Genomic DNA, 26377 nt, shown 5'->3' on the forward strand with positions numbered 1-26377 from the left:
AGAACTTGATCATACTGAGCAGGACAACATTGAGCAGGTACATGAAACTGAGGTTGAGGACGTAGATGTTCACACTGATCCGTCACCGCCAAAAACCAAGGCCCTCAGAAGACTTAAAAAGAAGGCTGTCAAACCTCTTCTCATTGATCTCTTGGGAGATTCTCCTTCTTTAGAGCCAACCACGGATCCCTCCACTATCCAGTTTGAGTACTTTTCTCATCACATTGAGTCTCCTCCCAAGGATTTGGAGCAAAATCAAGCCACTGTTACTCACACTGAGGAACATGCCAAGACTCTTTCCAATCCAAACCCTGCCGAGCAAGAGCTAGAAGACCCAGCGACTCAATATGAGGAACCAGTTATGGATCGACCTGTTCAAACTCCACATCCTGATCAAGACCCAATTGTTCAAGCTAGTAAGCAACCAACTCCACCACCAACCAGCTCCACCACCATTCTTGTGTCTAAACCAACTTCAGATGAGCAACAAGCACATTCTCAAGCAACTCAGTCTGGCCGTCGCATCCTAGAAACGGCCCAATCTCTTCACCAGGAGTTCACCACTTCTGATGCTGTTAGGTCTGCTAATCCTGAGTCATCGCCTATCCCTGCCATCACTCAACTTCTCACAGAAATTAAGGGGCTCAAGGATCTCATCAGCATTATGACAACTGTCCAATCGCAGCAGCCTACACAAGAGCACATTGCCAAGATGACTGAGCTCTTCATGCTCATGATCAATCACATGAATTCTCTTGAAGAAAAAATTCACAATCTCTCTGTCCCTACTCCTGGCTATGCAACTACGGCCGAGTTGAATCAACAGTTTGCCAATCTAAGAGCAGATATGCCCAACTTTAGGGCACCGGCCAATCCTGAGTATGCCACATCTGCTGAGTTGCAGGAATGCTTTACCAAGCTGACTGCTGATCTCACATGTACTCGTGAACTCATTTCCTCCACTTCGCAGTGTCAAATTGACCAACTCAGTGAAGCTGTGAGTCTTCTTAGTGTCAACAAAGCTCATATGGAGGTTGACCCAATATGTGACAGATTTTCACAAGGCACTCTATAGGCCATTCGCTCTGACAATGCTCAACGCATCTTCTATGACTCTGCCCTCCTGAAGATGTATCATCAATCCTTTGCTCAGATAACCAGCTCCCTTACGTGGCTTAGCAAATCCCATGAATGTATCATCAACCTGATCACTGGTTCTATCCCTGTACCTCGAAACGTTCGGGATGATTGTATTCCTGTCATAGATGGGTTGAGTGAGAGCACGAAGCGTTTAAAACGTTATTCCAATGTTCTATCCTCAGCTGCACGAAATGACACCTTTGTCTATAAAGGTAATGCTGGAAAAACGGGGGAGAGACCTCAAGATGGAACTCCAAAAGAGACAGGTGCATCTGGAAGCAAAGTGAAAGGAAAAGGTAAGGCTATACAGTGAGACCTTAGAGCAAGCAAGACAAGAAGAAAAGGTTAAGGCTAGTGCTTCAAGCACAAGTGAAACCTAAAGTTTTTTTTTGTTGTTTAAAAATCTATTTGGTAGGCACAAGTCTTTTATATGTATGCTGTGTTTTTGTTTTGTGTATTTCAATGAATTGTTCCGTTTTTTTTTCGAATGTCTTACCTAACAAAACTCATAAGCAAAATTGAACAAACCGATACTCAGCATTTAGTTATCAATGAATAAATCAAACTGAGTATTCAAGCATTTATAAAAGCTGACCGAGACTCAAAATAAACTAGAACTAAATCCAGTCAGTCACACAATCCTGAGTCTATCTCAAAACTAAACCCTGGAAAGCTCCAATGGTAAATTAACATATGCAACCCTTACGGGGGAGAAGGTTCATTATGAAAAACAATTCAATCATGGGGAAGTTCATAACTGAGTTCCATAATTATGTATTTTGCCAACATCAAAATGGGGGAGTTTGTTGAAACACCTTTCCACAAGATTTTGATTTGACAAAAATCATCCATGACTAAGTGGCAATTAAATTTAAGTGCTTTGATTTAATTGTACTAATCTGTTTGTTCAATGTTGAGTACAAATATATATAAAAGATAAGAACAGGACAGAGTCAGCATAAGGTGAACAGAACAAACTAAGTAAATGAAGGTCAACATGGAAATATAAAACATAAAGAACGGTGCTGACTTAAGAGGAACTCAGCATCAAATTTATGAAAGACAAAGAACAATGCTGAGTAAAACCACAGGATAGCACGAAAGATCTGTCTACTAAAAAGACAATAATTACCGCCCCTCTGAACCAATAATTGAATCCTTGGAAATACGCAGAAGACACATTCCGAGATGTATGGGTCATTGGATTATTGGTAAAAGACAACTGGCACAAAAAGACAAGCCAGACGTAAGAAGACAAACCTGACGCCTGAAGAAAATAGAGGAAGGGAATGGCGGTACAGTCTGAAGCTGACCAGAATCTGTCCCCTAAAAGAGCCGTTTTGGTGTTAATGGCTAAGACATTTCAAATGATCAAATCTACAGATTTCCTTCTATAAAAGGACAATCAAGAACCTTGGATTATCACCGAAGTATCAAAAGAAAAATACAAGAGAGAAAATCTTCAAAGCACTCAAATACAAAAAGATCTTACACCAAATTTTCTATTCTCTGTGTAAATGCTAGATTGATTGTAATCATCTAAAGTGTTCTTTAGTTAAAGAAGAACAAGTCTGTGATCAATAGGATTATTGAGAGTGTTGAGGTGAGTGCTGGGTTGTAAGCATTCAGTGGTAGAGAAATCTAGGTGCTGGGTTGTAGCACTTAGTAGGAGTTGAGTAGACGAATAGAGGAAGGTAATCTTGCATATTCAACTGCCTTGTAATTGGTTTGTGCTCTACCGTTAAAGAGCTCAGTATTGGATTCAAAAAGCCCGGAGGACTCTAGGGACTGGACGTATGCAGAGAGGCCGAACCAGGATAAGCGATGCTGAGTAATCTCTAAACTCTCTATTATATTGCATGTGTTGTCTGTTTTATTTACTCATCATATCAATTGCCTAAGCTGACCTTGAGTAAATAAGTGGTGCTGAGTTAGAAGCTGACCTCCAAGAGTGTCAATTCCTAACTTATAAGAAAACGACTTTAGTCAGCATCTGACTATAAGCCGACTTGAAACAAATCTCACCAAGCTGACTAAATGTGAAGCTGAGTTGACAAACTCTTAAAATAACTTCAAGTCAGCATAACTAAACGCGAAAAAGTTATATTAGTTCCTAACCCCCCCTTGGAACTAATCACTAGGGACCAACAGATATATATTACATTTTTGTTTCTTCAATTGTTTTATTGCTTTAATCTTTGTCTTACGCTTTGTCTGATTGGTTTAACTCATTCGATAATCCCAAAATTAAGTTGGCACATATTGCGAGCTGAATCTGAACTAGTCAGTGCCTATAGGATTGACGACCCTATGGAAGATTAAGCCCAAATTGCTGAGCCTTAGAGCTAGTTTCGGCTTTACAAGGGAATCACGAACTAGGGACCTCAGGAGGATATGTAGGGTTAATCGCCTCGGACACAAGTGACTTAGATTAGGTTTTAATTCCGCTGTCTAAACAATCTATTTTCATTATCATCGTATCCCCTCATGTTCCTTCGGATAATTGCATTGGTAAAAGATCACTTAGGAGTAGTTTAACTTAATTAGGGGTAGAATAACTTAATTAGGCGTAGGATAACTTAGTTAGAATTAGATAACTTAGCTAGGAATAGTATAATTCAACCTAGGAGTAGATTAACTCAAGAAAAACCAAACTCAAAACCCCCAAAGCCTAGATAACACCTGAGACCAAGTAGCTCGATACTTGCAGAAATAAATCCTGTGGACGATACCTGGACTTATCCAGAATTTTATTACTTGATAACGATGGGGCACACTTATCCCTTAGTGAGTCTTCTTAACGGAAGACCCATCAAGTTTTTGGCGTCGTTGCCGGGGATTTATTTCTTCTGCAATATCGAACCAAAGGTTGATTTGTTAGTTTAGGCATTCGTTGTGAATACCCTTGTTTATATCGTTATATCGTTTATACTTGTTTATACATATACCTGTTTATACATATACCTGTTTATATACAATTCGTTTGTAAATATTCTTTGTCTATATACTTATACTTTTTCATATTCATACTTATATATCCAAATACTTGTTTATTCGTTTATACCTCAGTATATATGACCTTTCTGTACTTGTTTATATCTACCGTGTTTTCTCACGACACGCGTAGTTGTTCATACCTATTCTTATTTATACTTGTTTATACAAACGTATATTTATACTTGTCGAATTCATCTATACTTGTCTGTCTATGCTTGTTTATACCTTTTATACTTGTTCATTCTTATATTTATATTTGTTCATATTCTGATTCATACTTATACATACTTGTTTATCTTTACTAGTTTGTACCATGTACAGCAATCTATATTTGTCAATATGAACCAATAAGAATACTTGTATAAAACTGTGCGACCCTATATGATGTGTACACTTTTCTTTCATAGGAAAAATTTCTGCTTTTATTTATTTCTTGTATTTATTTCTTCTCAGCATATGCCTACAAGATCAGCGAGAATACCGTGTGTCCCTCTTAACCCTGAACTTGAAAGTACTCTTCGCAGGAGTAAACAGATTGGAAAACTGAAGCAAGACGAGATCATCGAGCCTATCAAAATGACTGACAATGAACAGAATGCTGAGAACACCGAACCAGAAACTGACACTCATTTGATGAGTGAGATCCTGGCACCACACCGACACCAACATCTGTCCGGCATTGCCGCTCCGAACATTACGGCCAATACATACGAAATCAAGTCAGGCATAATTCACTTGATTCAACAGACCGGATTATTTGGAGGGGAAGCACATGAAAGCCTGAATGATCATCTGGATCACTTCCTAATGTGCGCAGACACTGCGAGAACAAATGGGGTTCCTCAAGATACTGCTAGGCTGAAGTTGTTCCCATTTTCTCTAACTGGGCAAGCTTTGGAATGGCTAAGAACACTGGAGCCCGGATTAATCACGACTTGGGCAGGATTGGAGAAGGAATTCTTGTCCTACTACTTTCCCCCCTCGAAGACAGCAATGCTCAGGGGTGAGATCACCTCATTCCACCAACCTGAGCACGAAGCGCTCCATACATCTTGGACCCGATTCAGAAAAATGTTGCGCATGTGCCCTCATCATAACATACCTAAGCATTAATTGGTGAGCGTCTTCTATCACGGATTGACACCCACTAACATGGCTATTGTAGACTCCACAGCGGGTGGAGATTTGTTCAGAAAGACAGCAACAGAGGCGTATGACATGATTAATGAGCTGGCTAGGAAGAGTGTGTAGTGGAAAGAATAGAAACTCACTGGCCCCACAAGGCAGTGGGTGTTTGCTGTGGAAGAACAAGAACAAAATCCGGGTGTTGCGGATTTGAATAGGAAGATGGACGTCCTGTTGGCTAAATACAGCCAACATCCCACCTGTGTGCACTGTGGCGGCGACTACCATGGAAAGGACTGTCAGGCAGGTAGCCCTTTCGCTGGAGACGGGGTGGAGATGGTCAATTATGTTGGGGGGGGCAACCGAGATACAACCAGAACTATAACAACTACAACCCCAACAACCACAACTCCTACAACAACAACAACTATAGGAGGCCTCAGCACCCGAACCTATCTTACGGGAATTCAAATCAGAATGTGCTTCGACCTCCCAGCAGTTTTTTTCAGGAACATAGAGATCAGGGGCTTGGCATGCCCCCATATCAACAGCAGAATCAAGGGCCAATGCAACCTCCTAAGGAATCTGACGAGGTGGTTACTCTCTTAAAGGAGATCTCGGTTAGGCTTGCCAACAATGAAGCTTTTTGCAAGGATCTGAGCAATCAGGTAGCCCAGATCAATAGGGACAGGCAGGAAAGGCCATAGGGTTCTCTCCCAAGCACAACGGAGAAGAATCCAAAGATCCTGAGAAAGGATTGAGTAAGGGAGAGAAATCTAGTTCTCCTCGGTTTAAATTCAAAGCTTGAACAATTATTTCTACAATTTTCTTTTGTTTTTGTTTTTGTTAAATTTGGTTATTAGATTTTAATTCACATTTTTTTTACATTATCAAGTTTTGCACCCCATACTCTTTCTAAAAAAGTTTTTTTGAAAAACTCGCCCAGCACCCCAGCTCACCGAGCTGGTCGGTCGAGCCAGCTGCTCGGCTGACATGGACTGTTCGGGATTTTTAATCCCGAACTAAAAAAAAGATAAGGATAGGGGATGACTCATCATCCCCTTCCTTACCTTCTTCTTTCTTTCTTTTCTTCTTTCTTTCCTTTTCTCTCTTTTCCCTTTTCCCTTCACAACCTAACCCCCTAAATCCACCATACTAACCCGAATTCAACAAACGAGGTATGGATTCTTACCTATTTTTGATTTCTAACATGTTTCTAGGCTTAGATTTTAGTTTAGGGTGTTAATTTTTGAGATTTGGGATAAACCTAAGTTTTGGGGATTTTATCTTTTTTCTCAAATAACCTTTTATTTGCTTTTAATTCTTGACATTCTTGCAACATATAGTAACATTATGATTAATATGTGGTTTGGGTATGATTTTTGTTCTTAATTTGTGAATATTTGGAGAAATTGCTCAATTTGGGTAAAATCTCCATTTTAGCTCAAAGTTCAACTATTCAGTTTATAGTTGAAAACTTGCCAATGGAATTCTATATCACATTCTTAACGCATTTTAGTCACTGGGCATCCTTAATTTTGCACGAATTTAGAATTACGGGTAAATTACTTATGGACTGAAAGCTCATGGTTTTGGTCCCTAAGTTTCTAAGCTATGGTTTATGCCTAATTGTTGGTTGTTTGGGGGTTTATGTTTATATTCTATGAAGGAATCCTAACTAGTCCGTTTGGTCTATCTCTCAGGTTCTATGGGTAGAAAAGGCAAGGCCAAGATCACGGTTGATAATGAAGTTAATTCTGACATCGAATTCAGCGACACCCTCCAAGCTAAGTATGACCCACCTTTTGGACTGGTCGATGAGCGAGAGGGGCTATTGTATCATTGGGTTTCTAGGCAAGAACTTGCCACTCGAATCATTGTTGACCAGAAATATCTAGCATCTATAGGTCTGGAAAAGGATTTCAATGAAATCCTAAAATTCCACGGTTGGCATAGACTGGCCACAAAAAAGACCCTAGTGTATTACAATTTCACTGTAGAATTTCTGACCACCTTGCAAAAGGAGCTGCCTGCGGGATGTTGTAAGCATTCTTTCAGACTGAACGGTAGACCCTATCGTCTCAGTGACACTACGTTAGCAGCTTTGATGGGAGTCTATAACCATCCAGAGGCAGTCTCGGGTTTTGAGGAACCCATGACAAAAGATAAAGCTTGGGAACAATTAACAGGCTTATCAGAATTTGACTCCCGCACTGCTAGCCCAATCCTCCTAGCGTAGAGATGATTCCTACCTTAATCAAACTAGTGTTTTACTTTTGATAAGCCGCGATCAGCGATCATGTCATCCATAAAAACTAAATTTGTTAAGCGTTCAACAAAGTTCTTATATGAATAATATGGAATAGAACGTTTTAATAAAAACACCAATTTATCATTTTGAAAATCATTTTGTCAGAACAATATCAAAATAACAACAGTAAGAATATATTGAATAAATGAGTATATCATTAATGAAATGTGAATTTTCACAAGTTAACAGAGAAGTAGAAACTTGGATAGCATTGCAACGAAAACTTTGAGATCCGGGTCGTCAATCTTTCTCTCAAACTCTGTAGGTTCGTCAAACCTCATGCGCTTCAGCCGTCAATTCTTCTCGCTGGATCTTTGGAATAGAGACTGGTCTCGTCCACTATCAGAATGAAAACTAAACTAATACCGTGTTTATAACTAATCTAAATACAATTCGTTTACAACACGATTGTTTACAGAAATGAAATCTAACTTTCTGATTCTTTTCTGAATCAGAAACTCAACATAACAACTTTCTTCTCTAATTTCTCTAACTTTTCCAACTCTAACCAACATTGATTTCTTGAAATGGATCACTTATTTATAGTTGGTGAAGGGTTGTAATTGATGGATCGTGTCTGCTGGTGAAGGGTTGCTATTATCCGAACGAACAAACGCGTTTTTCCGATTTAAACATGTGTTTTGTGGGCAGGAGGGTTCGTTGTCGCGATTGAGATTCTGAAAATCTCAGTCACGATAGGGGGTATAGGGGCGATTTTGAAGACTTCGTTTCACCCGAGCTGGCCTCCGCAAGTCGCGACTGAGATTCTCAAAATCTCAGTCTCGACAGAGAGATGATTCCCTGTCTCTCGACTGCTTTTCATCTTCCTTGAGCGTCCTTCTGACTGATATGCATTCTTGGTACGTTTTTTTAGGTTTTTCCTTCATTTTAGCTCCGTTTTAGCTCCTATTTGGATTTTACCAAATATTTAGGTACCATGCATCAAAGAAGTAAATAAAGACGTAAAAGTATTCCAAATGAATATAACTAACACGATTTTAATGTAAATTTATCGTATTTATATAGGATATTTTAGGTATATTTTGGGCTTAACAAACTCCCACACTTAAGCTTTTGCTAGTCCCGAGCAAAATTTCACTGAATTTATTCTTTAATCAATCTCTTTATAAATAGAACATATATCCATATATTCCTCTTTAAATTAGTTAAACCGAAAGATAAACTTTCATGGTATATTTATACGAAAAGTATCAAACTAGCTTGTATAAAAGAGATATATTACTCGTCTTGTATCTCAATTTTTATATTGAAGTATTCGGGACGGTGTAAGCACGCATGTTTTTGAATCTTTCGTCTCAAGGCATTTCTAAGCACAAAATTTCCTTTCCCAAACCTAAACTATTACAAATATGGATTTATTAAGGACTTAGGTTTAATATATTTGCTTAGTTACGCCCAAGATAAGGGTGGTCTCGATCGTAACTTTATACGCATTAGTTTTGCTTTCGTGTTCGTTTAAGAGGTACCGACCATGCCATGGGTGGACGCAATCGTTACTTAAAACTTTCAACACATTTAATTTTGCTTTAATTTTTTAACGTTCCTTTCATACCTCGACCATGATAAGGGTGGTCGCAATCTTGGCCAAAAGTAAATGATACTTAATGTTCCTCCATTTCATACCTCGATTGTGATAAGGCTGGTCTCAATTGTGGCCAAAAGTTAAGAATACGACTACTTGATTAATATGAAAATAAAACTGGGAAAGAAAAATAGCACATTCATCCTATATTGACTTGAAATTCAACATGTATTATGGCTAAAGTTTCCTTAAAAACTTCAATTGGTTTTTAATGTAAGACGAAAAATAATATCGAGCTAAAAAGCTAAAGTTGTTAGTTCGATTTATACCTATAAACTTAATTGAAAATTGAAAATAAGATTTATATTTATCATGAATTCATGATATAAAGTAGAGATTTAAAATTAAAGAAATTTTACTTATATATATTTACTCGAGACGTTTTTGATAAAATCGTATCGGAGATTTGTAAAAATATTTGTAAAAATATAGCCCGTATAGAAATATTATTTCTATCAATAATGATAACCTTAAAATATGCTTTAACATTATTTTGAAAGTTAAATTATTTGAAACATATGAAATATATACTTAACAAAAATATATGTTTATGAAAAATTGCTATTATTTTTAAAAAATGTTGCACATTATAGAAAAATGTTGCATTTGATTTTTGAAAAAAATGTTGCATATTATACTTTACTTAAACTTGAATAACAACATGCATTTATACTTTAAATAAATAGCATTCATTCTCATTCGTTGCATTCATTCGTACTTAAAAATAAAATGGATATGAAATACCTCCTCCCACACTTAATTTGGACCATGTCCTCATTGGTGCAAAAAGCGTAAAACACGAAAAATAGTACGAAATAAACCATACGAATTAGAATTGAAAAATAGAATACCATAACATTCAAACATAATAAGAAAGAAAATTGTACCAAACATAACTTTAAATATTGTACCAAATTGAACAAGACATAATAAAAATAACGAAAATGAGTTAAAGAGAGAAACTATAAAACCTATCAAGGTGAAGGTGGTGGAGAAGGCGTAGTCTCAACTCCTTGTGCTCACGACTCAATGTAGTGATCCTTGAACTCATTTCGGCATTATTGGCAACGACTTCATCTAACCGCAAATTCATGTGACAGTTATGCTCGTTCATTTGTGTAAAAACACGTTGCCATCCAACTTGTTCTTCTTCACTTGGTTCCACATTTGCTTGCTCAGTGGCATTAACATCAACATTCTCCTCCTCCTCATCTTCTTCATCAAATTCCTCTTCATCCTCCTCATCATCATCTTGGGCACCTAAACCTTGAGAACCCGAGGCTTCACTACTCATGGTAGCAAAAACACGTCTTGTGCGATCCGCATAAGAGATAAAGGCGGGGTGTCCCAACTTCTTCAATAAATTGGCCCTTTGAAGTGCCGTGAGATCCAATGATGGTAAACCAACATGAGACATATTTTGATAATCCGCTAATTCACCTCGAGCGCCCAAAAAAATACCGGTAATTAAATTACCCATAGGCACTTGCTTATTGCGGGACTTGGAAGCTCAAACCAAATTAGTAAATATCATTTCAATACTATCAATTGTCAAACCTTTAAAAATAGCATCCAACACAACCAAATCACGAACTTCCACTTTTGAACTTTCAACCCGACCAAATAAGGAGAATGATAAAAACTTGTGAAAGAAAAATATACAATCATCCTTAATTAGCTTACTAGATGTATTCTTTGGACTAAAAACATCTAAACCGGTTAAAGAATTCCAAACCGTGTGTGAATCAAAAGGCTTTGGCTTTGAATAAAAATTCCGAGTAGGAAAACCAAACCAACGGTTCATGGCCGCATATCCAACATCATAACGGACTCCATCACTCCGAAAAGAGATAACTCCTTTCTTCTTGTCATAGGTTAGAGTAACCAAAAACTCAATAATATGCGTTTTAAGACTAGGAAAATGCATACTAGCAAATCGTTTCCAACCAAGAACGGTAAGAAATTCATCAATACGCTCGGTAAAAGAAAGAGTATTTACCGTGTCAGTGTCAAGAAAAAGCATGTCGACAAACACCACTTCGCTATTAGAAAAACGGTGAAATTTGCGTCCTTCAGCTTCCGTCGCAATATCGAATGGTGCTCCATATTGAACTTGTAATCTAGTGATCTCGGTGGCATTGGCTTTGTTTGCAACGGTCTTTTGTCTAGGCATATTGTATTTGTTTGTGAAATTTGGGTGAAAATAGATGAAATTTGGGTGAAATAGAGGAAGAAAATATGAAAGGATGAAGGTTAGAATAAAAGATAATGGTGGTGAATTGGAGAAGAAGAAGATGAATAGGGTAAATATTTATGGGGAAGATGAGTGAATCTTGGTATTGGGAAGAGAAAAGATGATTGATTGGTGTAAAAATAGGTGATATAAATAGATGTAAGTAATAGGTATTGATTAGGATAGTTGAATTAGGTAGTAAATAGAGTAGGAATAGGAAAAGATGGCAAAATTTCACCCAATCCCGTCACTGGTAGTCGCGACAGCAAGTACGTAGGGGGGTCGAAATTTTGCTGAAAGTTGTTCTCTTACTGTCTCAACTGAGAACTCAGAATCTCAACTGAGATTTTGGAAATTCTGGGTAAAATTGTGACTATTTTTGATGATTTTAACACTTCTAAACCAATTCCTCTTAAAATTAAGTACCAAAATGTGAACATTAATCCCTGAAACTGAGATAAACAAAACTAAAACATTAAATTAAAGGAAAACCAAAGGTTGTTCCTTAAAATAAAAGAAATAAACTAAGGAATCAATGCATTTTATTTATTATTATGAAGAATATAAACAATACCTTACTATATATATTACATAAAAAAAATATGTTATTCATAGCAACAAAAAAAAATATAAACAAACACTCATATATATAAAAAAACAACAGAAACTCAAATTGTATCCCTAAATAGATGACAGACGACGTGCATTGGCCCTATTAATCTTCGTTTGAATAAAGATTTGCCTCTTTGGTGCAAAAAGGAATGTTGGACCAGAACGGAAAACTCGTTTAACAAGTCCCTCGTTCTCCAAGAACTCGTAATCTAAAATAGGGAATGGTTCTGTATCAGCCCAAGGAACAGAAATGGTTCCCTTGGCTCCCAATATGATTCCACAAATAATGTTGGCGAACCCAATCTTCTGTTTCTTCGAACGGGAAGCAGCAACTAACCCCTCCATTAGAATCTTTGAGGAGTTCACTGAGTTGCCTTGGAAAATGTCGCCCAACACATAAAGATCAGTATCTTTCACAACATTGCTACTGACTCGACCAAAAAGGCTATGACAGAGGAACTTATGAAGATACATCATGGAATTAGAATTAATGGATTTGTTGAAGGCAAGACGTGGATTGAATCGCCAAAATCATGTTAGCATCCTCCATATGCCTCTAGAAGTCATATCCCTTCCAGGATGGTGTTGAGTTGTGTCTCGGGGTGGAAATCCAAACCAATTATGAAGTTCTGGATAGCCAAAAGTAAATACCTTCCCCTCACAACCAAAACTGAGACGAACACGTCTCTTGTTGACGAACCTGACGGTGGAGAAAAATTCCAGAACCCATTCTCCAATAATAGGAAATTTCATATGAACAAATTTGGTCCAACCCAAATTAGTCAGATAGCGATCAATTGCTTCGCTTATCCCGAGTTCCTCGTTCAGAAACTCGTCCAGATACATCATGCCAAAGAATTGAGCATATCTGAATTGCAGAAAGTGTTTCCCCTCATCATGGTTATAAATGGGAAACCATGCACCATATCTATCAGAGATATCAATTTTCCCTTTTGGAGAAGAATTGCGTTTTTGAACGTTCTTCAACGACTTAGTCATGTCTGTGATAAAAAGAAAAATGAAGTCTGTAGGATTTGAGAACTAGAGAAAGAATTTCAGAAAGATGAAGTGAAATGGAAGAAGTCTGATCCTACAGGAATATATAAGAACTATAAGTGAAAGATTGTTTCTGTTAGAAAGAAATAGGTGTCAAAGTGATACCTCTTCGTTTTAACTGACAGAAAATTGTAAAGAAAGAAGACTGTAATCACTTACAGTTATTTCAAATGTAAAAAGACAGAGAAATTCTCAACTGAGATTTTCGGAATCTCAACTGAGATTTCCAATTCCTGGAACATGGAAAATCTCAACTGAGATTTCTGCACATAATTTTTCAATAACACTTAACACTTAATGAAAATTTCAAAACATGACTAAATTAAAATTTTAATGTAAACAAAACTCATGTGTACTTAAAGATAAATATATAAAAATAAAAATTAAAGTAAATAAATTAAAAATAAAAATAAATAAATAAATTAAAAAGAAAAAGAATAAATTAAAAAAAATAATTATGAACATAAAATAAGAAAAGCTATAAATTGAAAACTAAAGAAATTAATTTTTATAAAATTTATCCACGGATTCAATTGCTTGAATTGGAGCTCCGTCAAAATAAATTTTGCAACGATTACAATTGACCTTAAATCAGTCACCATTAGACTTTTCTAGCTCCAATGTTCCGTAATCAAATGTTTGAACAACCAAAAATGGTCCAGCCCATCTAGATTTTAGCTTACCTGGAAATAATTTTAATCTAGAATTAAAAAGTAAGACCTTATCTCCGACATTAAAATTTTTAATTTTGATTTTGGCATCATGCCACTTTTTAATTTTCTCCTTATAAATGCTCGCATTTTCGTAGGACAAATAGCGTAATTCATCCAACTCGTTTAAGTCAAACAAACGCTTTTTCCCTGCGCTTTGCAAATCATAATTAAGGATTTTTATAGCCCAATATGCTTTATGTTCTAATTCAACCGGCAAATGACAAGCTTTACCATAGACTAATCTATAAGGTGTCATCCCGATAGGTGTTTTAAATGCAGTACGGTATGCCCATAATGCATCTCAAGTTTATGTGCCCAGTCTCTTCTAGAAGACGAAACTGTTTTCTCAAGTATCCATTTGAGTTCTCTATTTGAAATTTCTGCTTGACCATTCGTTTGAGGATGGTACGGTGTAGAGATACGATGGTGTACTCCGTATTTTTTCATAAGTAACTCAAAAGCTCTATTTACGAAGTGAGTACCACCGTCGCTTACCATAACTCTAGGAACTCCAAATCGACAGAATATCGAATTTAGAAACTTAACAACTACTTTAGAATCATTTGTCGGGGTTACAATTGCTTCAACCCACTTTGAAACATAATCTACGGCTACTAATATATAATTTTTGCCAAAAGAAAGAGGAAAAGGACCCATGAAATCAATTCCCCATACGTCGAAGATTTCAACTTCTAATATGTTCTTAAGAGGCATCTCATCTTTCCTTCCTATATTCCCCGTTCTTTGATATTTATCACAGCGGATAATAAATGAATGGACATCTTTAAACAGAGTAGGCCAAAAGAATCCGCATTCAAGTATTCTAGCTGCTGTTTTGCTTACGCTATTGTGACCTCCGTAAGCGCTAGCATGACATTCTAACATTATAGAGTCATGTTCAAACTCACTAACACATCTCCTAAAAATTCCATCGCCGCATGTTTTGAACAAGAATGGATCTTCCCAAAAATATTTCTTAACTTCTGAAAAGAATTTCTTCTTTTGTTGAGAAGTCAATCCATCTGGCACAACATGTGCAGCTAAGTAATTGGCTATATCCGCATACCATGGAGTTATGACACTTTGTACTTGCATGAGATGTTCATCGGGGAAATCATCTCGAATGCTTGATGTTTCACCGATGGGACCGTTTTCATCCTCAAGTCTTGATAGATGATCGGCGACCAGGTTTTCAACTCCCTTTTTATCTTTAATCTCAATGTCAAATTCTTGCAATAGTAAAACCCATCGAATAAGATGTGGTTTTGCATCTTTCTTAGCAAATAAATATCGTAAAGCTGCATGATCAGTATAAATGATAACTTTAGATCCTAACAAATAAGATCAGAACTTATCACATGTAAAAACTACTGCTAACATTTCCTTTTTAGTTGTGCACCGGACAAGGTGTGACTCGCATAATATATAACATGAAGTTTCTTATCCTTCCTTTGACCTAATACACATCCTACAGCTAAGTCACTCGCATCACACATAATTTCGAAAGGTAAATTCCAATCGGGTTTTGATATTATAGGTGTACTGACTAAAGCCGTTTTCAAAGCGTTGAAAGCTTGTAAACAATCTTTATTAAAATCAAAAGTTGAATCCTTCATAAGGAAGTTAGTAAGTGGTTTGGAAATTACAGAAAAATTCTTTATAAACCTTCTATAAAAACCTGCATGACCTAAAAATGATCTTACTCCCTTAATAGTGGTTGGTGGGGGTAATTTTTCTATAACTGAAGTCTTTGCTCTGTCCACTTCTAAACCTTTTTCAGAAATTTTATGACCTAAAACAATTCCTTCGTCTACCATGAAATGACATTTTTCCCAATTTAATACTAGATTCGTTTCCTCACATCTAGACAATACTTTATCTAAGTTCTGTAAACACGCATCGAAAGAATCTCCATAAACTGAAAAATCATCCATGAAAACTTCCATTATGTCTTCAATGAAGTCATTAAATATTTCTGCCATACATCGTTGAAAAGTTGCGAGTGCATTACATAGACCAAAAGGCATTCTCCTCTATGCAAAAGTTCCGTAAGGACATGTGAAGGTTGTTTTATCTTGGTCATCCGAGTAAATGTAAATTTGAAAGAATTCGGAATAACCGTCTAGAAAACAGTAAAATGCATGACCGGCTATCCTTTCGATCATTTGATCAATGAAAGGTAGAGGGAAATGATCTTTCCTGGTTGCTTTGTTTAGGTTCCTATAGTCTATACAAACCCTCCAACCGGTGGTGGTTCGTGTAGGTATCAGTTCACCTTCATCATTTCTTACAACAGTTATGCCTCCCTTTTTAGGTACACAATGGATTGGACTAACCCACTCACTATCCGAGATCAGATAAATGATTCCATTGTCTAAAAGTTTAGTAATCTCGTTTTTGACTACTTCTTTCATGTTCGGGTTTAAGCGTCTTTGCCTATCCGCTTTAGGTGGCTTATCCTCTTCTAAGTGAATTCTATGCATTACTATACTAGGATTTATTTCTTTTAAGTCTGAAATTTGCCATCCCATACTTCCTATCCTATTTCTGACAACTTCTTTCAATTTTTCTTCTTGATCGCTAGTTAATTTGTTAGAAATATAGGTAGAGAATCGCCTTCGCCTAAGAAAGCGTACCTCAAATGACTGGGTAACTCTTTAAGTTCTAATTTAGGGGGTGTTACAGTTGAAGGAGGAACTGGTCCATCTTCTCTAATCAGAGGCTCTGGGTCCTTATCGTCTAATTCCTCATCTATTATAGGTTCAATTATCTCTTCACGTTGAATTACATCATTGACACATTCTTCGACTAAATCAAGTTTCATACAAGCGAATTCCTCCATAGGGTATTTCATCGCTTTGTTCATGTTAAACTCGACCTTATCTTCTCATATCCTTAAAACTACCTTCCCTTCCGACACATCTACTAGAGCGCGTCCCGTGTTCATAAACGGTCTACCGAAAATTAAAGGGCAATTTACATCATATGCAAAGTCTAATATAACAAAATCAGTAGAAAAAATAAATTTATCGACTTTGACTAAAACATCTTCAATTATACCATATGGCCTTTTAGTGGTTTGATCTGCTAACTGCAAAACCATATTGGTACGTTTGATATCTTCTTCTAAACCTAACTTGTTAAAAATAGACAATGGCATTAAGTTTATACTTGCTCCTAAATCACAAAGACAACTTGGGAATTCAATATCTCCCAACTTACACGGAATAGTAAAACATCCGGGATCCTTGAGTTTAGTGGGCAAATTACTTGATACTATTGAACTACAATCTTCAGTTAACGAAATGGATGAAATTCCTTCCCAACTGATTTTCTTTGAAATCAAATCCTTTAAAAACTTACCATAGTTAGGAATTTGTGTGATTGCATCCATAAACGTCAAATTGATATGCAAATTTTTAAGTTTATCCAAAAACGTTAGAAGTTGTTTATCATAGTCCTTATTTCGGACTTTGTGCGGAAAAGGTGGTTTGGGTACAAAAGTTTTGGTACCTGCATCAGATGGTGAAATATTTGTGTTTAAGATATCTTCTTTGGACTTCGGTAAATCAGTTCCTGGTAATATTGCATCTTTGGGCATTTCAGGCCCTTGATAAATTTTTTCCTGAACAAAGAGTAATAGCCTTCACCTGCTCTTTCGGATTTTCTTCCGTATGGCTGGGAAGACTTCCCTCTTTTCGGGATGGAATTGATTTAGCAAGTTGACCAATTTGAACCTCCAAATTATGGATGCTAGATGAGTGGTTTTTAATAAGCTGATCGAATTTATTTTCGATCCGTTTAAAACCATCGTCATGATTACTTATTTTTCCACTGATAGCATCTATAAACTTGTCGATTTTAGAAGATAAAGTGCTAATCGTATCTCTTGACTGATTTTGATAATTAGTGGTACGATTTTGATTAGCACTAATATTATTATTAGTGTTATCTTTCCAGTTAAAGTTAGGATGATTCCTCCTTCCAAAATTATAAGTATTAGAATAAGGATTATTAGTTTGGTTTTGCCCTTGGACAAAATTTACCTGTTCGATCTCACTCATATTTTCGTAGTCCACATCCGTTTGGATTGGATTACCATTGATATCGCGTGGTGCCATAAACTTATCAATTTTGTGCGATAAAGCAGAAAATTGGGCTTGTAGCATAGCGATTGGATCAAGTTCAACTATACCTTTAACTGACGATGAGGCTGAGGATGATGGTTTTGCCGTCGGCATATGTCCACATTCCGCGGGCCACAAACTGCTGTTGATTGCCATTTCCTCCAAAAGTTCTCTCGCTTGGGCTGATGTTTTCTTCATAAATAGCCCTCCCGACATAGCATCTAATGAACCCCTAGTTGTAGGATTTAGTCCATTGTAAAATGTTTGCATTAAAAGTTCAGCGCGTAATTGGTGGTGTGGGCATAAACGTTGAAGTTCTTTAAAACGTTCCCAAGTTTCATAAAGAGTCTCATTATCATTTTGAGAAAAAGATGTTAACTCATTTATGACTCTTGCGGTTTTTGCTAAAGGAAAATATTTAGATAAAAACGCTTGGGCTAATTGTTCCCAAGTGGCAAAAGTTGTGGCTGGCATAGAAGTTAACCATTCTTTGGCTCTATCCTTCAAAGTGAAAGGAAACAGGCGAAGTTTGATTGCTTTTGCAGTCACATCTGGAATTTTAAAAGTGTCACAAATTTCAAGGAAATTTGTTAAATGGGTGTTAGGATTTTCGTTATAGGTAACCCGTAAAATGTTACATTATTTTGCAACATATTAAGAAAAGCTGGCTTAATTTCAAATTGATTTGCAGTGATTCTGGGTCTAACGATACTATTGGTTACACCGGCCACACCTAGCCTGGCGTAATCCATAAGGGTTGGTGGGTCTGCCATTTTTTCTGGCTCGGTATGTGTTTTTACTGGGGTCTTATTTTTGTTTTTGTTGTTTTTCTTGTTCTTCCTAATGGTTTTCTCAATTTCTGGGTCTATAGGGTCTGGTGCAATGCCTGAATTTCGAGAACTGTGCATGAACCTGAAATCTTGCACGAACCGAAACTACCTACAAAACAGAATTTTGAAAAATAAATAAATTAGTATATGAAAATTTTTAAATTATAAAAGTTAAAATAAGTATGTTTAAACCTAGATTCGAAATAAAACACGAAAAATTTAAAATTTTGTCAAAAATTTTGGCGTTCCTCGGCAACGGCGCCAAAAACTTGTTGAGCGATTTCCGCAAGTGCACGGTATACGCTTGTAGTAATAAAAGATATCGAACCCAAGGGAACGCTTTTTAACTAAAACTTTATTTAATTCGGTTTTAATCACGTGTTTACGTTTAATAAAAGAAATACGTTTAATTGATCATATTGGTTTTGGTAAATTAGGATTAGACAGAAGTATTATATCAAGTTTAGAGAACAATTCCGTTTTGGAATTTTGATTACAAAACAGATGCTTCCGTAATTGGAATAGAAAAGATCTTATTTTCATAAAGCAAAGTAAACAACTTTAACTTTGTGAGATTATGGACATGTAACAATATAGCGATTTACTTAATTAAATGGCTTCGAACCATAGAAATACCCCTAGCGTAGAGATGATTCCTACCTTAATCAAACTAGTGTTTTACTTCTGATAAGCCGCGATCAGTGATCATGTCATCTATAAAAACTAAATTTGTTAAGTGTTCAACAAAGTTCTTATATGAATAAGATGGAATAGAACGTTTTAATAAAAACACCAATTTATCATTTTGAAAATCATTTTGTCAGAACAATATCAAAATAACAACAGTAAGAATATATTGAATAAATGAGTATATCATTAATGAAATGTGAATTTTCACAAGTTAACAGAGAAGTAGAAACTTGGATAGCATTGCAATGAAAACTTTGAGATCCGGGTCGTCAATCTTTCTCTCAAACTCCGTAGGTTCGTCAAACCTCATGCGCTTCAGCCGTCAATTCTTCTCGCTGGATCTTTAGAATAGAGACTGGTCTCGTCCACTATCAGAATGAAAACTAAACTAATATTGTGTTTATAACTAATCTAAATACAATTCGTGTACAACACGATTGTTTATAGAAATGAAATCTAACTTTCTGATTCTTTTCTGAATCAGAAACTCAACATAACAACTTTCTTCTCTAATTTCTCTAACTTTTCCAACTCTAACCAACATTGATTTCTTGAAATGGATCACTTATTTATAGTTGGTGAAGGGTTGTAATTGATGGATCATGTCTGCTGGTGAAGGGTTGCTTTTATCCGAACGAACAGGCGCATTTTTCCGATTTAAACATGTGTTTTGTGTGCAGGAGGGTTCGTTGTCACGACTGAGATTGTGAAAATCTCAGTCGCGACAGGGGGTATAGGGGCGAGTTTGAAGACTTCGTTTCCCCCGAGCTGGCCTCCGCAAGTCGCGACTGAGATTCTCAAAATCTCAGTCGCGATAGAGAGATGATTCCCTGTCTCTCGATTGCTTTTCGTCTTCCTTGAGCGTCCTTCTGACTGATATGCATTCTCGGTACGTTTTTTTAGGTTTTTCCTTCATTTTAGCTCCGTTTTTGCTCCTATTTGGATTTTACCAAATATTTAGGTACCTTGCATCAAAGAAGTAAATAAAGACGTAAAATTATTCTAAATGAATATAATTAACACGATTTTAATGTAAATTTATCGTATTTATATATAGGATATTTTAGGTATATTTTGGGCTTAACAGAAAGAAAGATAGAAATTGAGCAAACGGAACATTCAACATAAAATGAAAAATTGTACCAAACATAATAAAAATAAAATTGTACCAAATTATAACAAGATAATAAAAATGAAAAATGAAAGATAAAACCTAAGCTTGAGGTGGGGAATCGGGAGGTGTTGGTAAAGTCTCCACATTGCGACGTCGGAAAAAGGAAAGCATCCGATGCCGAGTCGATCGATGTTCACGCCTCAAAAGGTTGAGGTTATCATTCATCACCATATTGTTTTCAACCAAATCATCAATCCTTAAATTCATTTGACGATTGTTGGAATTGATTTGGTTTAAAATCCTCCATAAATCCGCCGGATCATCCTCCGCTTGAGGTGCTTGGGCTTGCGGTTCACCCTCCTCACCTTCCGCCTCTTCGCCGCCTTCGGTACCTACAAATTGAGAACTTGAAGGGCCACCACCCAAAGTACCACGAAGATGGGCAATACGAGTAGCATATAAAACAAAGACGGGAGGTCCTTGTGGAAGCAATAAATGAGCTCGTTCAAGAGCCGAAATGTCCAAAAGCGGAATAGGCCCATGGTAGGAGGTCATGTCATAATCGGCCTATTCACCCCGTGCTCCCAATACAATTGCAGTGATAAAATTACAAAGAGGGATTTGAATGGTAGTAGCCCTCGAAGCACGGAACAAATTGTCAAATAAAATACCAATGCTATCAACCCGCAAACCTTTGAGTAAACTATCCAAAACAAACAAATCCCGAACCTGAACCTTTGAACTCTCAACACGCCCAAACAAGGAGAAACTCAAAAATTTGTGAAAGAAGAACACATAATTGTCCTTAATCAACTTGCTTGAAGTTTTTTTAGAATTAAAATAGTCTTGATCTGAAAGAGTTTGCCAAAAAGCATCATTGTCAAAATCCTTAGGCCTATCATAAAAATCAGAAGTAGGGAAACCAAACATATTTCCCATTGCTTCATAGTTAATGGTGTAAGTTATACCATTATTCCTAAAAGAGATTGAAGTTTTCTTCTTGGTCATGGTCAAAGTGACCAAAAATTCTATCACATATTCAGGAATACGTGGAAAACGCATATTAACAAATTCTTGTCAAAAATTTTGGCGTTCCCCGGCAACGGCGCCAAAAACTTGTTGAGCGATTTCCGCAAGTGCACGGTATACGCTTGTAGTAATAAAAATATATCGACCCCACAGGGAATGTTTTTCAACAAAAACCTATTCTGAATCGGTTAAATATACTTTTAAGGTTTATAATATGGAAAATCGTTTAATCGGTTTTGGTTTTGAAATTGCTAGAATAAGAATTAGATTAGAGTATGAAGATGTTAGAAAATATCTGATTTAAGAATGAATTTGCAAAACAGGAACGTTTTAGTACTTTTAGAAAAGTAAACAAGTACATTCGTTTGCATTAAGCAAAGAAACAACTTTAAACTTTGTATGAATTATAACGATGAAATAAATGACGGAACCTCTAATTAATTGGCTTTGAACGCGACAAAACCTTATCCGGGATAATTGCCCTTAACCAAATTAAAACTCTACCGAGATAATAATTTGCCTAAGTGTTCAACAAAGTTTCCTTGTAAAGATTTTGAATTAAACTACATTTTAATGAAAACACCAGCAGTCACTTTAGTGGATTGGTTACCATAAGTGCTGCATAAAAATCTATCGAATAGAACGGACTTTATTAGATGAAATATAAATTGATACAAGTTTACAGAGAACATGGAGCATTGGAAACATTCGACGGCGTGCAAGTGAACGGGTTGTCAATCCTTTCCTTAGGTTTCGTTAGAGGTTGTCAGGCTCCGGGGCGGATCCTCTACTCAATCTTCTCGCTGAATCTTCATAATAGAGACTGGGTCGGTCTACTACCAAAATGTAAACTAAATTTGAACAATGTCTAAACGCTACTGAATTTGTTATTATTTTGTAAACAATGTGTGTACATCATATTGCTTTTTACAGAATCGAAATCTAACTTCTGAATCACTTGACTGGAAATTTCTGCATAAATTCTATACTAATCTCTTTCTTCTACACATATCACATTATATTTCAACTCTCCATCAACTCTTTATTTATAGATGTTGAAGAGTCTTGATTGAAGTGTCGTGTCCGTTGTGAAGGATCGTAACCGTTGCGAAAGGACGTCTTTATCCACCCGAACGAACGTGTTTCGTCGAAAACGAAAGTGTGTAACTAGGCTTCTTCAAACTCCTGCTCGTACCGAGAATATTAAATTCTCTACCAAGAATGGGGGAGCAACAATTTTGTCATCGGACGAAGGGAAGGAGGGGCTGAGGAACGCGTGTCGCGACCGAGAATGTAGGGGCCGCAGTCGCGACACAAAGCGTTTTTCACCTCTTCGGCTTTCGTTCATGTCCTCGACTTGGCGTTATTAATTTTCGTCGTCTTCGACTCCTTTTGTAGGGTTTTTCTTCTATTTTTTAGCTCTTTTAACTTTTATTTGGATTTTACCAAATATTTATGTACCTTGCATGAAAGAAACATATTCAGGAGTAAAAGTATTCTAAATAGGTATAAATAGCATAAATTCGTAGCAATATTGATGTAATTACTAATGATATATTAGGTATATTTTGGGCTTAACACACTTCTTTAGTTTCACTTATCAAGTGGCCGGTGATATCAGCTCACCGTTAGGTGTGTGGTAATTCCTTCACTTCATCTATCTGCAACGTCTTTAACGATTCACCCAACATACCCATATTTGGCATCCTGTTACGGACCTGTTATGCATATATCAAAGTGAACAGGTCTCGGACAGTTTATCATTATCAATCAACGGATAAATCATACATGTTTCATAACACAAGATATAAACAATATGAATTAATGTATTTATTCATATAACACATATACAATGTATTCAAACAATATACAAAATTCTAATACATATTCTAGAACCAATGTCTATGAACTAGGGCACACCAACACTAATTCTATCTCACAAGGGACCAACACATATGTCATAACATATTTATAAAAGCTAGTGTTTCACTTACTTTAGTGACGGTTTAAATAAATTTACTGTTGTTCGAATATAAATAATTTGACAGTTGTTCTTAATAATTTTGTAATAAGTAACATAAGGAAGATGACAGAATGCAAATAAGTGCTTGTCATATGAAGCAATTAGGGATGAAAGAAAGCGACTGCCTTCTGAAGTACCATCAGATGGATGACAGAATGCAAATAAGTGCTTGTCATATGAAGCAATTAGGGATGAAAGAAAGCGACTGCCTTTTGAAGTACCATCAGATGGAAACGAGTCCCCTGAAAATTTTAATTTCTTAGGGACGAGGGTTTTGAATCGTCATTTGAAGCAGTTATCGGTGTAGTGACATCTCTAAATTATCATATTTCAGACCGAAAAACTTTTGGCGAATTAGGTATTGTTTCTTAATGCCTTTCATTTTTCAAGAATAGACCACCTTACATGTTTATATGTTATAAAATTAATGAGCTTCAAACTCAAAAAACTTGATAGTCTTTCATTCCGTATGCTGGGAATAGGCAATTTGTCTATACGAAAGCCAAATCAATGTATAAAAACCTCAAAATCAAGAGAACTTTATTCTAGAACTGGATAATTCTCACGAGACATATGAGGAACGAATATAAACATTAAAACCGGTATCATGTAAAGACAACCAATAACATTCGATTAAATTAATGTATTGTGGATTTATATTTGCCTATGTATATCTTGCAAAATATATAAAATTCATGAAAAAGAAAGTTACAATAAATACAAAAAGCAGAAATAACACAACATTTCATAACTATAGGCATATGATAGCCAATTATTTGAAACCCATTAACTCGCTAAACATAAGATTTTTATGAGGGGGAAACATAAAACTAGTCATGAATCCTAAGTCCTTCAAAATAAGAACTTTAACTCCTTGACATGTAAGGTAGGTACGTAAGTCCACATGCATTAGTAATATGTAGTTATGTGAGTTATAACTTTATAAATAGTAAAAAACATATTGTTTTAGGCGTTCACTGTGTATATCTGTCACGACCCGAACCTGGCCATGACCGGCGCATAAATTAAGACTACCTTAACCTATGCTAGTCTCAAATTCGAAGTACAAATTAATAATTGTTTAACTAATTAAGGCTTCTAGAATGATGATACAATTTAAACTATAAAGAAGTATATACAATAAATTTATCCAAACATCTCTAGATCAGTACAGTAGCAATATCTAACTAACAATATCAACCTTCAATATTGAACCTCAAATGTCTGTCCAGCTATAGAGATCTTAATTTGAAAAAATAAAATCAACATGGTATGAGATTTCCATCTATGCGAGCGAAAATCCCAGTGAATGATAATCATAGCACAACAGAGGGGGAACATGCAGATACGCAGATAAGTTTCAAATTTGTTTTCAGAATTTATCAAATATGATGGTGTAGAGAAATCAAATAATATTGAATAATAATAATAATAAATTACAGAAATTCTCAAAACCACGGTACAGTAAGATTAGAGTGATGATATTCCACATCACCAAAGGCCAGATAACAGACACAAATGGTAGCGCTACCAGATTCAAATACAGAATATCTTCATCGACCTTATGCATGATTCTAATACAATTGACACAAAGACAAACACATACACAGATAAAACAACGACAAATAATGCAAGCCTAATATGAGGGTCGGTGAGACATGAAAATAGATACAGATAGTACTGAGCACATATACCGGTTTCAAAGTGTATAATTTATCTCTCATAATATTTTTCAAATAACTTAAATATCCAGATGACAGAAATCGAATAAAATTTCAGATTTTCAATACAAATGGTAACAGATAAATCAACCGATTAACAGAATTAAGTATAATCTCAAAGAATTTTTACTTTCAAATAAGATAAATGATATCAGACAAACTAATGTATCAATGGCATATTCTCGGAAGCCTATGCTCTAATGCAGATAATATTTGACAAATAAATTTAAGCTCAAGAAAGTGTTTTATCATCTAACTAAGCACTATTTTAAACAAATAACATTTTTAGAAAAGTTCATCAGAACTATCCTAAAGGAACGAAAATAGGAGATAAATTTAAAAATCGGATCAAACTATTTTCATCAAACTTTTTAATATTAATTACTAAACAACCGAAAGATATTTTAAACAAAATACTTTTATCAAATAGATTCATGCTAGAGATTTCAAAATCAAACAAATAGTGTCATGAACCATAATTACCACTCACCTCGAACTGCAAATAATAGCCAGATCCAAACCTTAGTTAACAACTTTTCCAATCAATCTGAACACCGTCAAATTCCTATTCAATCAACATATACAACTAAATTACTCCAAAATTTTCTATCATACTCAATGAAATCTACAACACAAATAAGGTTGAGTCAAATTAAACTATAGGGGAATCGAAGTAAGTAAATCAATATAATAATTGGTATTAAAATACGATTTAGTGAAAACTATGATACGTAAAGAAAATATAATTTTCTAACACCATAAAACACAAATACTATATATAAATATCTAGTTTTATAAAAGGACAAGAACTAACAAGTAAATTACATTTTGTTGTTTGAAGAGTTAGATCAATGGCTTCTCAACTTGCTCAAAATTGATGAGTACGACTAAAATAAAAAGTCTCGAAAAAAAAGAGAACTCGATTTTTTTTTTGCAGAAAACGTTACCCTTTAAAAACTGCTTTTATTTGATTATTTATTTGTTAAGAGTTTAAACTAAAATAGATAACTTAAATATAGGAGAATAAAAACGCAGTAGATTATATTAATATCA

General features: G+C 35.8%; 1 non-coding gene across 1 annotated transcript; it reads left to right on the top strand.

Moving 5' to 3' along the window:
• Positions 1-18203: 18203 nt before the first annotated feature.
• Positions 18204-18310, top strand: LOC136204280 (small nucleolar RNA R71). The gene has a single exon (XR_010675128.1). It is a non-coding gene; the product is annotated as a small nucleolar RNA R71 (small nucleolar RNA).
• Positions 18311-26377: the final 8067 nt, after the last annotated feature.

Source organism: Euphorbia lathyris, chromosome 8 (genome assembly GCF_963576675.1).
Source record: "Euphorbia lathyris chromosome 8, ddEupLath1.1, whole genome shotgun sequence".
In the NCBI taxonomy this organism is placed as follows: Eukaryota; Viridiplantae; Streptophyta; class Magnoliopsida; order Malpighiales; family Euphorbiaceae; genus Euphorbia; species Euphorbia lathyris.